The sequence below is a fragment of the Amblyomma americanum genome, chromosome 8, assembly GCF_052857255.1.
Source record: "Amblyomma americanum isolate KBUSLIRL-KWMA chromosome 8, ASM5285725v1, whole genome shotgun sequence".
NCBI classification, from domain to species: domain Eukaryota; kingdom Metazoa; phylum Arthropoda; class Arachnida; order Ixodida; family Ixodidae; genus Amblyomma; species Amblyomma americanum.
The window spans coordinates 67,006,276-67,020,639 of NC_135504.1; the positions used below are offsets into that span (position 1 = coordinate 67,006,276).

Here is a 14,364-nt window from a genome sequence, read left to right on the forward strand (position 1 = left end):
CTGGCTCATATTTTTCGGGTTTCGGGATTTATACTGCAAATTCCTGAAAAGGGTCTGGCGTGCTTGGGGAGTTGTGCACCTTCGACTATACCGAGTTTGGAGTTGGTATTTCTCAGCCTGCGTACGTTTGCTGTGGTCGTCCTGGAATGTACAGCTAGTTCCTAAAAATCTCTTGCGTGATGTCAGGTTATATTCCGCGGATGATGCCTCTGGAGTACGTGTCGTCGAAGGCACTGCAGCACCTGATGGGGTGATTTGTACCTTTGAATGGAATGCTAATGCAATGAGTAGCCTGTGAGCAGTGGTGGCGCAGTAGGTGTCCATGGCAATAAGATTGTATTGATGTCGGCGTTTCATGTTCGTGTCTTCTTTTATGGCCGTTGTGGTTTGCATGGCTGTGAGTATGCCTTAGGAAAGTGCAGTGAAGTTGAGCAGTGGGATGTCGACGTAATTATAAAACTTTACTACAATAATGGCACTTTTAGTCAAACATTGGGGAGGTGAATGGCAAACGCTGACATAAAGGACAGAATACAACAACTCCGTACACAAGATCGAGGTTTGCGTTAGAATGTAGCTGGAGAAGAACAGTGATGTAAGTGGAGAAGAACGTGTCACATTTGCTGATGACCTCGTTTGAATAGAAGCACGAAATGAATTTTCAGAGAAAATAAGTTCACTTTAATGTCCCCTTTCAAAGGAGAAGAGAGAGGGCAGATTCTTGACTACACAAAATGAGCAAAAGTCTGGAAGGAAGCCTCAGTTTTCTAGCCACCGGTTCGACATGAGGCCTGACTTAGTCTGAGCCGAGGCGAATACAGGTCCCCTTGCCGAAACTATCGCTAACTGACCGAGGCTCCCTCCCTCTTCCGGTAGATTTCGTTGTATGTTTCAACGGCAGCCATGAAGCATCCATAGTCAGCGAAAGACCTCGATGAAGCCCGATATATCCACTCTCTCTCCACGTACGACTGACACAATGGAGGACATAGGCAGCACACTTATGTAGCTTCTTGAAATCTGGAGAAATACGCCTGGGTCGTCGGGTGCTCCTGAAACGCAATGTTTTACCTCTCAAACTTTCAACAGTCTCCTAATGCTACCTTCGCATCCTAATGCTGCAGGAAGCAATTGTCCTTGGTCAGATTCAGTGAGCTCCGCGAGGCCCCACTTCGAATCTTTATCGTGATCTCGACATCGATTGTACGTGAAAAATCTCATCTTCTGCAAATGCTTCTGGAGCACTAAGGGAAACAGGCTTTCAAACTGGCAGAATGATTGCATTGTTTGGAGCGCTAGCAGACAGTTCAACATCACCGAAACTTCCTATAAAAACTATACACATGCTCCTCTTACCGGTCTAAGCTTCAGATCACACCTTACTTTCACAATTTTCTCACTGATACCCCTAAATGTATTGTCCAAATTCTGGCCTTTTACATTCGACAGAAGACCGGAACCCTTACTATATAAGCATACGTACATCTGAAACACGAACTAGATTCTGCATAGTCAATCACCGCATTCAGTATTGAAAGATTTGCTTAGGTGTCACTGCTTAATATATACGTCCCCTGTTAAAAGTAGTATCAATGTAAAACCATAAATGTGAAAATAGAATCAACTTTGGGTGCGATTTGTGCGGTCCCAAACATTGTTTCAGACTTCAATGGAAAAGACCATAATTTGATTTGCTAGCCGGATGAGGTTTATTCCGGACATCCATACCAAGATAACCAGCTGATGAATCACACTGCGGAGCCATGTTTAAAGGGAAACATGATCTTCTTGCCAAAAAAAGTTAAGCGATGAAACCAGGTGTAATCTCATCTGTAATCAGCTGGCGTTATACCTTGCTGACGTTCTGCACTGACTACTACACCGTAGCTCGACACCGTAAACAAATGAAAAGGAATTATGCAGCTCGATAATCAGAAGCGGTGACCGCAATGTACACACGATTTGTTACCCAATGCGCTTTAGAGAGCTACGAAAATTTTGTGTGCAACCCAAAGTTAACCTCTGTGTTGTCCAGCTCTGTGCGCATATTTCTTGTTTACCTGGTAGTGCTTACATTCCGCTAAGTTCCAAAGTCCGCCGAACGCCGCATATGGGGTATAAGTGGGCTTGCGGCTCATGGAGTACGAGGTACCAAGAGTAGTCAACAAGCCACATGACAAAAAAAAAAGGAACGGAGAGGTTTAAAACATACTGTGTCGTGCCAGACCATGAGGAGGCCAGCGAAAGTATATCAATGTGTGCGGCTACTTAACGCAGAGATGCAAAATTCAGAGATAACTGAATGCTTGTCGCACTTCTCTTATAACAATGGCCCATAGACAGTCCATAGACTTTTTATAGACTCTTACCTTTCTACAGATATTTATTTTTGTCTATTAATAGCTTATAGACTCTCTATAGTTAAAAGGCTATTAAAAGTGTATGGCCGTAAATCCATAGATTTCTATAGAAAGTCCATTGGATTTGCATTGAATATTGACCATTCATTAGGATTTGTCTATAGGAATGCTGTAGACGTTATAGAGGAAAGTCGATAGACATTCTATAGACTGTCTAAAAAATTTTTTAGGGGTGGAGAGCTGCGCGCGTCAGCCTGCGCGTAGATACACCTGCTGTGCTTGACCAGGGGTACTTTATCGAGCGGCAGTGTGCCACAAACGGTGTACGAGAACAATAAATCCTACGAGCGAGATAAAATATGATTGCATGTGAAGCACTGCGAGAATTCCAAGTTTTAGCGCATCAAAAGGCAGGGGGAAGTTGGCGAGATGGACACAAAGCGCTTTGTGCGTCCATCTTGTCCACAGTACCCTGCCTATTTGCGCTTGTGGTTGCGCATCTCGTTCATCGCCCCTTGACTTTTGATGCGTTACACCTCAAGGTCATGAACCAAGAAGCCCAAATTTCAACGTTACCGAGAGATGCTTTATGCTCACATTTAAATACTGCGTAACTGCCATACAAAACTGGATAAGCGCAGCCGTGTCCTGCTCTGAGTTCTCATCAATCTCTCTCTTCTCTCTGACCAAACTCATATCGCAAAAGAAACCTACTTACTTGTCTTGGGTGACAGAAGCACAAGCCGTGAAAGAACGTTTGCAGACGTGCAAAAAGCACGGCAAGAAGGCCACACGTGTACTCAGCTGCTGCCAGTTTCTGTTGGTTTCCTTGAAAGACATTTATTCATACAAATAAATTTATTCGGGACAGATACGTTTTTATTAGATCCGAGCGGCAAGAAGTTCATCTTTCAGTTTTTACAACATACAGCCACTCTAAAATTGTGCTAAGTATGGGAAACTGCATGTAGGTTCTGTATTTGCTCTCATTCCAGCTTCACCTGGTTCAAATACATTGTAAAGATGTCGGTTGAACGTTGTGTTCCGACATGGCGAAAAAAGGACAGACATTTACTACCCACAACACGTCTCACCTACTTATTTGGCAAACTGCCAACAGTCATTGTCAGCTCTCAACCAGAAGCCAATGTCTCATCTCCTTTTCTGCTCGACAAAAGAGGCCCTCAACCATTATGCAACATGTCACGGACTAGAAGACGACAAAGTGGGCAGTGGCGCGGCACGGAGTGCTCGCGATAGGCCCACCGCCATTAATTCATTCCATCGCCATCTGTCATGTAGTACTGTCTTCACCTGCTTGCCGTCACGTAACATTTGGTGTGAGGTGCGCAGTTCATCTCCATCCTGGCCCTGGAGCTGCGGCGTCCTGCGTGTGCCGAGGTCGTCACTCGTGTGTTCGTGTCCGCACCGCCCGGCAGTGCCCCAGCCCACCAGACCAGAATCGACCACCCCATTCACCTCAGCCCCGTCCCGCGCCCCGAGCAGAAGACACGACGGCATGACGACGCCGCCGCAACTGGAACCTATGACCCCACCGACCCCAGAAGCCACCAACATATTCGAACACAGCCCCTGCCCATGCCGTTCGGTGTGTTCATGGGCCTCGGCCGTCGGCTCAATGTGACCTACGCACGGCCCGGAAGCTTCCTGGACCAGCGCTGATCTGATCATGATCTACTCATCTCTTTCATGGTGACGGCAAGCCCTGCATCTTCTCTTCTGTGTTCATCCCTCCTGTCACGCCCATAGTCACGTCCTACGTTTCGTCTTCACGGCCGTTCTTCTAGTTTGCGCGAACAAGACGATCGCTCGGTGGCCCCGGGTAGTGTCACGGACTGGAAGACAACAAAGTGGGCAGTGGCGCGGCACGGAGCGCTCACGCTAGCCCCACCGCCATTAAATCATTCCATCGCCATCTGTCATGTAGTGCTTTCACCTGCTTGTCGTCACGTAACATTATTAATAAGCTTAAAAACAAGAGGCATAATGTTGGGCGTCGATTTCTAGATAGCCTGATAAAGTTGCATCAGTTCTTCTTCCTTCCATTCGGGATATCCGAATGTTGCAGAATCCGGATGGTATGGGCATGGATCCTTCCTTTATAATGTTACTAAGGATCGGTAGTGCGTCCTCGGCGTTTAAGACACCCCATGAATTCGGCCCTTCAATAAACTGTGTTGCCGTGAGTGCGAGAAACCGTAGCTTTGGGAAAAGGGGCATCATGGCTTCCCGGAGAGCAGCAGATTCCTCGACGCCCGCCGAGCGCTCACTAACTTGCTGCTCGCCCCATGCGTGCACGGCCTCAACCACAGATGCCTCGGAAACGTTTGTGACGTGGTCGAGAATGTAGCTAACAGTGTGCACCAGGCAGGACTGGAATGATTTAGAGGACAGCACGCCTTGGCTGTTGGCACGGATGAGAGTTTTGGCAGGACAATCCTCATACTCTTCGCCCATCGTGAGAACGTAGTCTAGAAATGGGCATACGTCATCCTGATTCATGTTCCTCCTCGCATAACGGACGCAATTGTCGGCTAGCCCTGGAACTAAGTACTTGACTGCAGCGGTGCGGGTATAGGCGGCCTGCTCCACGGTTTCCACCATCAGTCGACCACTGTAGAAGTACCTGCATTGTAGAGAAACGCGTGTTCCTTGGAAACGGTGGCGATGAATAGGCAACCACTCTAATTATATTTAAAGTGTTCTTTATTTTTCTTTGTCTGACTAAACCACACTGGGATGTCACTAACCCGCGTTTGTTCCCTCACCCACTCTGCCCGCTTCTAGTCCCTTAACGTTACACCTATCAATCTTCTTTCCATAGCTCGCTGTGTTGTCCCTAACCTAAGCTGAACCCTTTCCGTTAGAAAAGGCTAAATATTCGTGCTGATCGTCTTGAGGGTCTGCACGAATCTGAAATCATTGGTCTTGTGTAATCTTTTACATGGTTTTGAAGTTTATTCCTACGAAAGGTCGTTTAGGTAAGAATATCTATATGATTTACTGATTGTGCAAAGACTGCAGTGTCAGAATTGGCGGCGGACTTAATTCCTTCGCCAACCTTTAATGGCTATTTAGGGTAACCCACCTTCGCACCTCCTAGCCACTGAATATACAACCTTTGTCCATAAAGTTTCGAGACTGAGTTATTTTCCTCTCTTGCAATGGATGCCCAAAAGAAATGTTGGCGGGAATGTGTAGCACCATCTTTTCGGGCTAACCTGGTCTATTTATGTTAATTGCTATGACAGCCGCTAAATGGCATTACATGTAGAAAAATACGTTTTCACTAGTCGTCTGGGCATTCTACTGTGAGTGAATGTGGACAGATGGACGTCCACCTCGAAAAGAGTAAACATAAAATTGTGTGTGAAGCTTGGCGAGACAGCCACACAGACGTATGAGCTCCTTCGTGACGCTTACGGCAACGAGACATTATCACGGGCGCGAGTTTTCGAGTGGCAGAAGAGGTTCGTTTCGGGGAGAACGTCGGTGGAAGACTACACAAGGCAGAAGCGCCCTTAAACCTCACGGAATGAAAACAACGTGGCTCGGATCAGGGAAATCGTACAGAAAGACCGCACCATTACAGTCTGCATGCTATCAGATGCTCTCAACATTATAAGACAACATGACACCAAATTTTGCGTGAGAACTTGGGGAAACGAAAGCTGAATGCCACACTTGTGCCGCACTCCCTCACAGACAACAAGAAGGACACTCGGGCATCCGTGAGCGCTGATTTTCTCTCCGAGGCAGAGAAGGATGCTGCATTCCTCGACACCATCATTCCTGATGACGAAACGTGATGTTATCAATACGATCCTCAAACAAGGAGGCAGAGCACCGAATGGCGGTCCACAAGCACTCCGGCGTCGAGAAAGGTGTGGTGACAGAAGACCTAAACAAAGATGATGCTGGTAGTTTTTTTTCGATGCCAGAGGTGTAATAAACCACGAGTTTGTCCCTAAAGGCAGGCGGTGTATCAGGAGTTTTATACCCGCGAGCTTCAACACATGCGTGATACACTGCGATGCCGTCACCCTAACTTATGGGCGTCTGGACAATGGAGCCTTCTCAACGATAACGCAACGCCGCACACTGCTCTCAGCGTGACAAAATTTCCCGCTAAGCACAGCATTACTGTACTTCCCTATCCGCCATACTCGCCTGACCTCTCTTCATGTGATTTTTTCCGGTTTCCTCGTGCGAAGAAAGCCCTAAAAGGGCACTGGGTGGGAAGCGGGGAGGCCATTCAAGATTCCACGACAAAGGAGCTGACAGGCATGCCGAAAGAAGCGTTTTACAAATGTTTCAAAGAACTCAAGAAGCATTGGAAGCTGTGCATTGACTGCAATAGGGACTATTTCGGAGAGGTGCTGCACAAATGACTTCAATGTAAAACGCACTTTTTTATGGACACAGTCTCGGAACTTTACGGACAGAGGTACTCCTCAAGTGCAACAAGAATGTCGTGAGCATGAGCACGAGGAGAAGGGAACAAAAACGTCATCAGAGGCCAGTACAAGGGCGCCATAAAAGAAAAAAATGTGCACTCCACAGAAGTCCTCTGGGATTCCGGTGAGTCCAAGTGACAGCGACAATTCCACGCGGAAGGGAATTCGATGCTGTCAACACTGTGTAATTTGTGTTAATTGATCATATTGGGCGTGTCATCTGATTCAGGTGGGCTGAAAAATCGCTACACTGTTGAATGGTTAATCTGTCGGCGTGCGGTCGTTGAAAACCTCGAAGCGACCGCTCAGGAAAGGGGCACATCGGCCCCACAAAAATTTCAGCAGAGTTGCGACACACTGCTTGTGTACTGTTCAGATAATTTAACAATGAGCTGCAGCTGTTGTGTTCACGTATCTCTCCCAGTCAAGGTGAAGCTGTCCAAGAGCTTCTTTTTAGTCAGGTTAATTCATGTCCAAATCACAGACGACCATAACGCTGCGATCACGCCGACGGGGGAAACAACCCATATAACAAGTCAAAATCAAGTATAAATTGCATTTGTGAACGAAACTTACTTAATCTACCTACAGCAATTAGTTTCATGTGTAATGCTGCTTCAGGCGTGAAAACGCACTTTCGGTTTCAGTAACCAAGTGTTCGCTAAACCCCATCCCTTGGACTACGTAAGATGTCTCAACAACTCCGCAAGCATATCCCGAGCTTCGTGCTCACAATTCTTTCTTCACTCTATATGAAATACCACTTTCTCTACCAATTACCCAGCTCGAGATCACGATTAAGTTGCCTTTCCGCGCAAGGATACAATATAAAACTGAATCATAATTTGACAAAATGTCCATTGAGAACGCTTAATGGTTTTAAGAAGTGTTGTAGTTTATAAAAAAAAATCACCGAAGCAAGCCAAGCACGCCATCCGGGTGGACGTCGGTGATGACAACACGATCTTCTTTAGGGAAGGGACCATAGAACATGGTCTTGAAGATATCGTTCTGTAGAGCCAAGATCATGCGGTGTGCCTTGAAAGATCCCCGGTGGCCAGGAAATTGGTGAAAGTCGGCCTCAATTTCCACATCAGCAAGTTCGCCATCTCCGAGATGTTTCTCAAACGATAACTGCACGAATAAGAGAGATACATCAGGCCACGTGACATTGCCGTCAGCCGGGTGCGAAATTCGTTGCTTAATAACTTCTTCCACTGAGAGCTCTCCACTTAGTTCATATAGCCCTTCTTTCACAAAATAACCTTTCAAAAGCATAATGAGTAAAGAATCGATCCTAGTTAGGAAGTTAGACTGCAGCAGAAAAACGTTCATAACGAGTGAAATCCCACGCAAAAATTTATTTGGTACCTCCAATATGTTTCTGTGGTATAGAACACGCTTACATGATTACATAAACAAATGTAATAAATATGTAATTCCTTACTCTGATTTTAAGTACCCTAATTAAGGAGGAAACTATGAAAAGGACCGCAAGCATAAAACACGTATACAAAGGATATTTCTGTCAGCCGTGTGCGAAATTCGTTGCTTAATAACTTCTTCCATTGAGAGCTCTCCACTTAGTTCATATAGCCCTTCTTTCACAAAATAACCTTTCAAAAGCATAATGAGTAAAGAATCGATCCTAGTTAGGAAGTTAGACTGCAGCAGAAAAACGTTCATAACGAGTGAAATCCCACGCAAAAATTTATTTGGTACCTCCAATATGTTTCTGTGGTATAGAACACGCTTACATGATTACATGAACAATTGTAATAAATATGTAATTCCTTACTCTGATTTTAAGTATCCTAATTAAGGAGGAAATTATGAAAAGGACCGCAAGCATAAAACACGTATACAAAGGATAATACACAAGGCTTTCAGCACGTAACTCAAGCTTTTAAATTCCTTACAGATCTAATTCAAAATGAAAAGTTCAGTTATTTTATCGCTGAAATATAACGGATTAAAAAATAGGGGAAAAACTACCAAATGCCACCTTCGGAATCAACCAACCACTTCCAAACTTCGCGTCATGGTTTCTATCAACTGAGCTACGGCGGTGGCTTTCCAATGTTATACTTTCGCAGGTATTTATGTTGCCTTAAACCTAACAATGAGAGCGTTCACCAGCGTTACCCTCCTCCATGGCGGCTGACGTGGTACGTAGGTTACATGCATCACCGCGAGTGTCACGTAGAACAGATCGAGCGGTGGGGGCTGAACCTGTACGAGAACCCTCTTATGCTGTCTATGCCAGAACCGAGGCCCTAGTTTAGTTAACCTATTAGGCAGAATTAAGGAAACGGAAACTCTAGAGAGGCTCATTATGTCATACATATCATAGACGTGCCTTAAACACCGTTGACATTTGATGATTGCGGTTTTGGAAATCAGCGCTTGCATAATGCGACATCTAGTGCGGACACTTGACTCCGTGATACCCTGGAGACAGTGGATAGCATGGCCAGTCATCGCCAGCAGTCAGCAGTCATCGCCAGACCAAACGTCACGGAAGCGACGTCACATTGCTTTCCACTTTATGTGTTCTAAATTGTCACGTAAGTTTTATTGTTTCCATTCCTTATTGCTGTTTTGCCATGCATTGTATCCTGCAAGTTCATTGTCTCTACTTCGTTTGCACTTGTTTGGCCCTTATTTGCGAAGCCTTATTGATTTCTATCGGTTGTTCATTTTTAAGTGAAATTAGCACTGCTCTGTGACTGCAATTCTTCCCCTTCATCCCACCCATTTCCTTTTATTTTTGTACATGTTTGTGTAATAAGCTAAGCGCGTTATATTTAAACATTTTGCGTAGCATCACATGGGACTGAATGTATTGTAAAAAAAGTCAATAAATAAATATGAAGTTTCTGGCACTAGCACACGTAGCATAAGAGGGTTCTCGCTCAGCTTCGGCGCTCAACGATCGAACGCGTTCAATGTGACTCTTGGCGGTAATACAGAACATCCTGCATCCGCCGCTACGGAGGAGGATGGGGCTGGTGAACGCTCTCAAGGTTCGCTTACACGCAAACATAAATACCTCAAAAGCACCTCAGATAAGACTGCCGTCGCCACAGCTCAATAACTGGCAGAGCAACACACGCCAAATTCGGAGGTCGTGATATACGACCGACAGGCGGCGTATGGTTGTTTTCGCTTGTACCTTCAAATCAGTTATCTTTGAGCAATAAAATATTTACTCTATATCTCATTGATCAGCACAAAAAGATATAAAAACAAGAAGTTTAAGGAGCAATGCAAAGGGGGAAAGCAGCTGGTGAGAATCAAGTGAAAGCAGATCTCTTCAAGGATAGAGGGGAGATTGTGGTAGAACAACTAGCCACTCTGTATATGCAATGCCTTATGACTTAGAGTGTACCAGAAGCTTGCAAGAACGCTAACGTTATCCTAATTCATAAGAAAGTAGACGCCAAGGACTTGAAAAAGTACAGGCCGATCGGTTTACTGTCTGTTTCCTACAAGGTATTTATGAAGGTAACCGCTAGCAGAGCCAGGTCAACCTTACACCTTAGAATAGGTGTTCCGAGGCCTGTATTGGAAATAGTTGAGGATAAGAGCTAATGAGCAACAGCTAAGTAACCTGTGATTCGCTGATGACATTTCCTTGCTAAGTCACTCATGAGGTGAGCTGCAAAGCATGATAAATGAGTTAGGCCGATCAGAACGGTAGGTCTTAAAATAAACATGCAGAAAACCAAATAATCTTCAACAGTCTCCAAAGGGAAACAGCAGTTCACAATTATTAGCGAAGCGCCGGATCTGGTACGGGAATATGTCTTCTTAGGGCAGGTAGTGGCCGCTGATCCGGATCATGAGAGGGAAATAACCAGAAGAATATAAGAATGTGGTGGAGCGCATATGGCAGGTTCTCTCAGATAATTCATGACAGTTTACCAATATTCCTCAAGAGAAAAGTAAACAACAGGTATATTTTCCCGGTACTCACCTATGCAACAGAGACGAAAAGGCTAACGAAGAGAGTTGAGCTTAAGCTAAGGACAACGCAGCGAGCTATGGAAAGAAAAACGATAGGTGCAACGTTAGGAGACCGGAAGCGGGCAGAGTGGGTGAGGGAAGAAAAGCATGTTAATGACAACATAGTCGGAATCAATAGAAAGAAATGGGCTTGGGCAGGGCATGTAATGCGAAGGCAAGATAACCGCTGGTCCTTAAGGGGAACGGAGTGGATTCCAAAAGAAGGAAAGCGTAGCAGGGCGCGGCAGAAGGTTAGGAGGGCGGATGAGATGAGGAAGCTTGCAGTCATAGGGTGGGTGCATCTGGCAAAGAACATGGTTAATTGGAGAGACACCGGAGAGGCCTTTGCCCTGCAGTGGGTGTAGTCAGGGTGCTGGTGACGATGATGCTACGTGGGTTCATTGAATGCTGGCTTCCTTTAAACGTAAGTACTAAACGAGTTCCTCATTTGCCTTCCTTTAATTCTGCTCAGTTGCTTAACTAGCCCTCGGTTCTCGCAGACTTGATGCAAGCGGTAGCATAAAAGGGTCCTCGCACAGCTTCCGCCCTCGCAGATCGATCACGTTCTAATTAATGACACTTGCGGTAATACAGGACGGTCTATGCACTCCGCTACTGGTGAGTGTGACACCGGTGAAGCCACTTGATGTTAGGCTACACGCAACTGAATTGCCCAAGAAAGTAGAGAATGGACAGCCGGCGCCGTAGCTGGGTACTTTTCTACTGTTTACCCAAAATGGACAAGAAATGTACTTTTTAGCGAAAACGCTTAGGTATGTAAAAAATGGCGCAAAAATGACGTGCACGTGGCGCGCCGCCACTTGAATATTCGTGCAGCTGCGATGAATATGACAAGCTGTCAGGCTAGTTCGTTCTCATTCATTGTGGTTGACAGTAGTTAGACATGCGGACAGAGGACAGAAAACAAAAAAGACGACGGTAAAGGCGCAAAACATCAACTTTAATCCGGAACCGCCGAAACAGTGCATATGTACCGAAAACACAGGCGCCAACAGGCGGCGATCTTATGCACTCGCAGCAGAAAGAAGTGATAAAACAAGTGGTGCTAAAAAAAAAAGCTCGTAACAAAAACAAAGCAAAGAACATGGAAGGATAAAACCAGAGTATGGTGAGACAAAAAAAATTTTATAAGCAAGTCATTTCTTAAAAACCGCCAACACTTGAAACAGGGCAACGGTTTGACGAAAAGAATTTTCAAGAATTGGCCCGATAACATGCAACTAAGATCATACAGAAAAACACAAACCAAGCATAGTCAGAAATGAAAGGCGTAATGGAAAGGAAGAGAACAAACAATAACAAAAAGTGATCGGGTGAACAAACCAAAGTTCAACAGCAAAGGTGCAGCCAAAAATTAAGGCAGCTAAACGAGGAAGATGAAGTTAGCTAAATATTACAGGTATCTTTATTCCGGTCAGGTAAAAGGTACACATTAAACCGCACTAAGAGTTTCCAATGCTGCAACCACGGAATAAGGCCAGAGCCTCCGCAAGCCAGGTCTCCTTGCCTTCCACTTCAAGCAGGCCGGAGTCCATATCAAGCAGAATCTCCGTCAGCCAGACACTCGCCGAGAGTCCGACAATCGTAACCACGCGAAATCTGGCCAGAGCCCACATCGGACAATTTGTCCCTGCCTAGCGCTCTCCAATGGGCAGAAGGCTGCGCCAAGGGATTCTTCGTCAACCTCCGAGTCCTGACCGCTAAGCTCTTCCTGGGGTACACACGTGCCATCCATTTCCCGCCAATTTCTTGATTCTAATCAACGACTCATCTTGCCGTTCTTTTCCATGTAGAACAAGATATTGCGACAAAACAACTAAACAGACACATGAACCCTTAGCTTCGCTGGTCCTGGAAAGAATAAAGAGCTAATTAACAGATTTGTAGGTCAGCGCTAACTCTCTCACATGCTCCCAGCGGGCGGTCCGCCTTTATGCCCTTCGCCTGAGCGACTCTAATACGATAGTATCTCAAACGTTCATAATGCGTTCTCGGATATTGTGCCAGCCGGCAGGTCTAAAAAGTGATAAAACTGAGACCCGACACCGGACCGGAATACGCGACGCGCATGCTTTGTCCACCCAGCCCGACGCCGCCAGAACCCCCAAGCTCCTGTTACTGTGTTGAGTTTAATGGCGCGGACAGCCACCCTCAAAACGCATTAAGGGCGGCAGCCCGCGCTCTTAAGCCAACGCAGACTTAACAAGTTCAGCAAAAACACGCATGTTTTTAAAACACCGGCTGCCGAAGTGCAGGGAAAGTTCAAGGACTACGTAATTTAAAGGCAAGACACTCACCATTGTTGTTGTCGTGACTCAAGGAAAAATGGAAAAGAAATTACAGGGGCCTGCCCACTGTCTCGAACTGAGCCACAATCCCTTGTAAGTGCAGACAGGAGGAGACTCGGAAGAGACGTGAGAGGAAAGACTCAAAAAGAAAGGACGCGAGTCGCAAAACTCCGCCCACCGAAGTGCCGCCACTGGACAGTCACCGCGCATGTTTATGACGAGAACGGGCGATTCCCAAACTACCCGGCAGGGGAGCCTCTCTCTTGCAGCCGGAGGCTCTGGCCCGAAAGGCACCGGAATCCCACGCAGGCAGCCGACGCCGCTGCGAAATCAGAAGCGGGACGTTTATCTACGATTTCTCTCTCGCTCTCTCAAGCAGCTTTGCGCTTATTTCTTCCTTTATCTCGCCACCTTCTGGGTTGATTAGCGAGCATGAGCGACCTGCCTGGTATTTGCCTTTCGCTACGCCTCTCTGCGAAAGCCCGCGAGAGTGAGTATCACGAGAAGAGAGTGATTCATCCACCCAGAACCGGATGCTCCCTCGTGGAGAGGCCTTTGCCCCAGTCGCGATAGCGCGGGGAGGCGAGAAGTTGGCGGTCTGCGACTCAGACCGGACGGCGCGGCAGCAGCCCGTACAGTTGTCGCGACAGGGGAGCCCCCGCCAGTTTTCGACCCTTCACGTTGGTTGTCACTTCGTCTCTCAACAGTTAAGTATGCGAGAAAACGGTACTAGGCAGGGATGCACACACACACACACACGCGCGCGCGCGCGCACACACACACACACGCACGCACGCACGCACACACACACACACACACACACACACACACACACACACACACACACACACACACACACACACACACACACACACACACACACACACACACACACACACACACACTGACGCAGATAGACGCACACGAACACACCTGCGCGCATGCTCACATATGCACAGTCACGCTATTGCAAGCGTGTTTCCTGGTCATCCCGCTCTCTTTGAGATTTTTAAATATTCATTAATTTAATTATCTGAAATATGCTGTCTGTTAGAGGGGTTTGAAAAAATGCAGAGAAATAGAAAAGAGAGAAATCTGTATGGAAGATAATTTAAACAGTCGTACAGAAAGAATTTGCAGTGAGAAATACAGAAAATTGCAATCCAAGCAAATTAAACGATACTGCGCACATGCTGCGGAAAATATACA

General features: G+C 46.2%; 1 long non-coding RNA gene across 1 annotated transcript; it reads right to left on the reverse strand.

Moving 5' to 3' along the window:
* Positions 1-3,172: 3,172 nt before the first annotated feature.
* LOC144101847 (uncharacterized) lies at positions 3,173-13,481 on the reverse strand. The gene is made up of 3 exons (XR_013308072.1): positions 13,165-13,481; positions 7,752-7,972; positions 3,173-5,007 (listed from the first exon to the last, which is right to left on the reverse strand). It is a non-coding gene; the product is annotated as an uncharacterized LOC144101847 (long non-coding RNA).
* Positions 13,482-14,364: the final 883 nt, after the last annotated feature.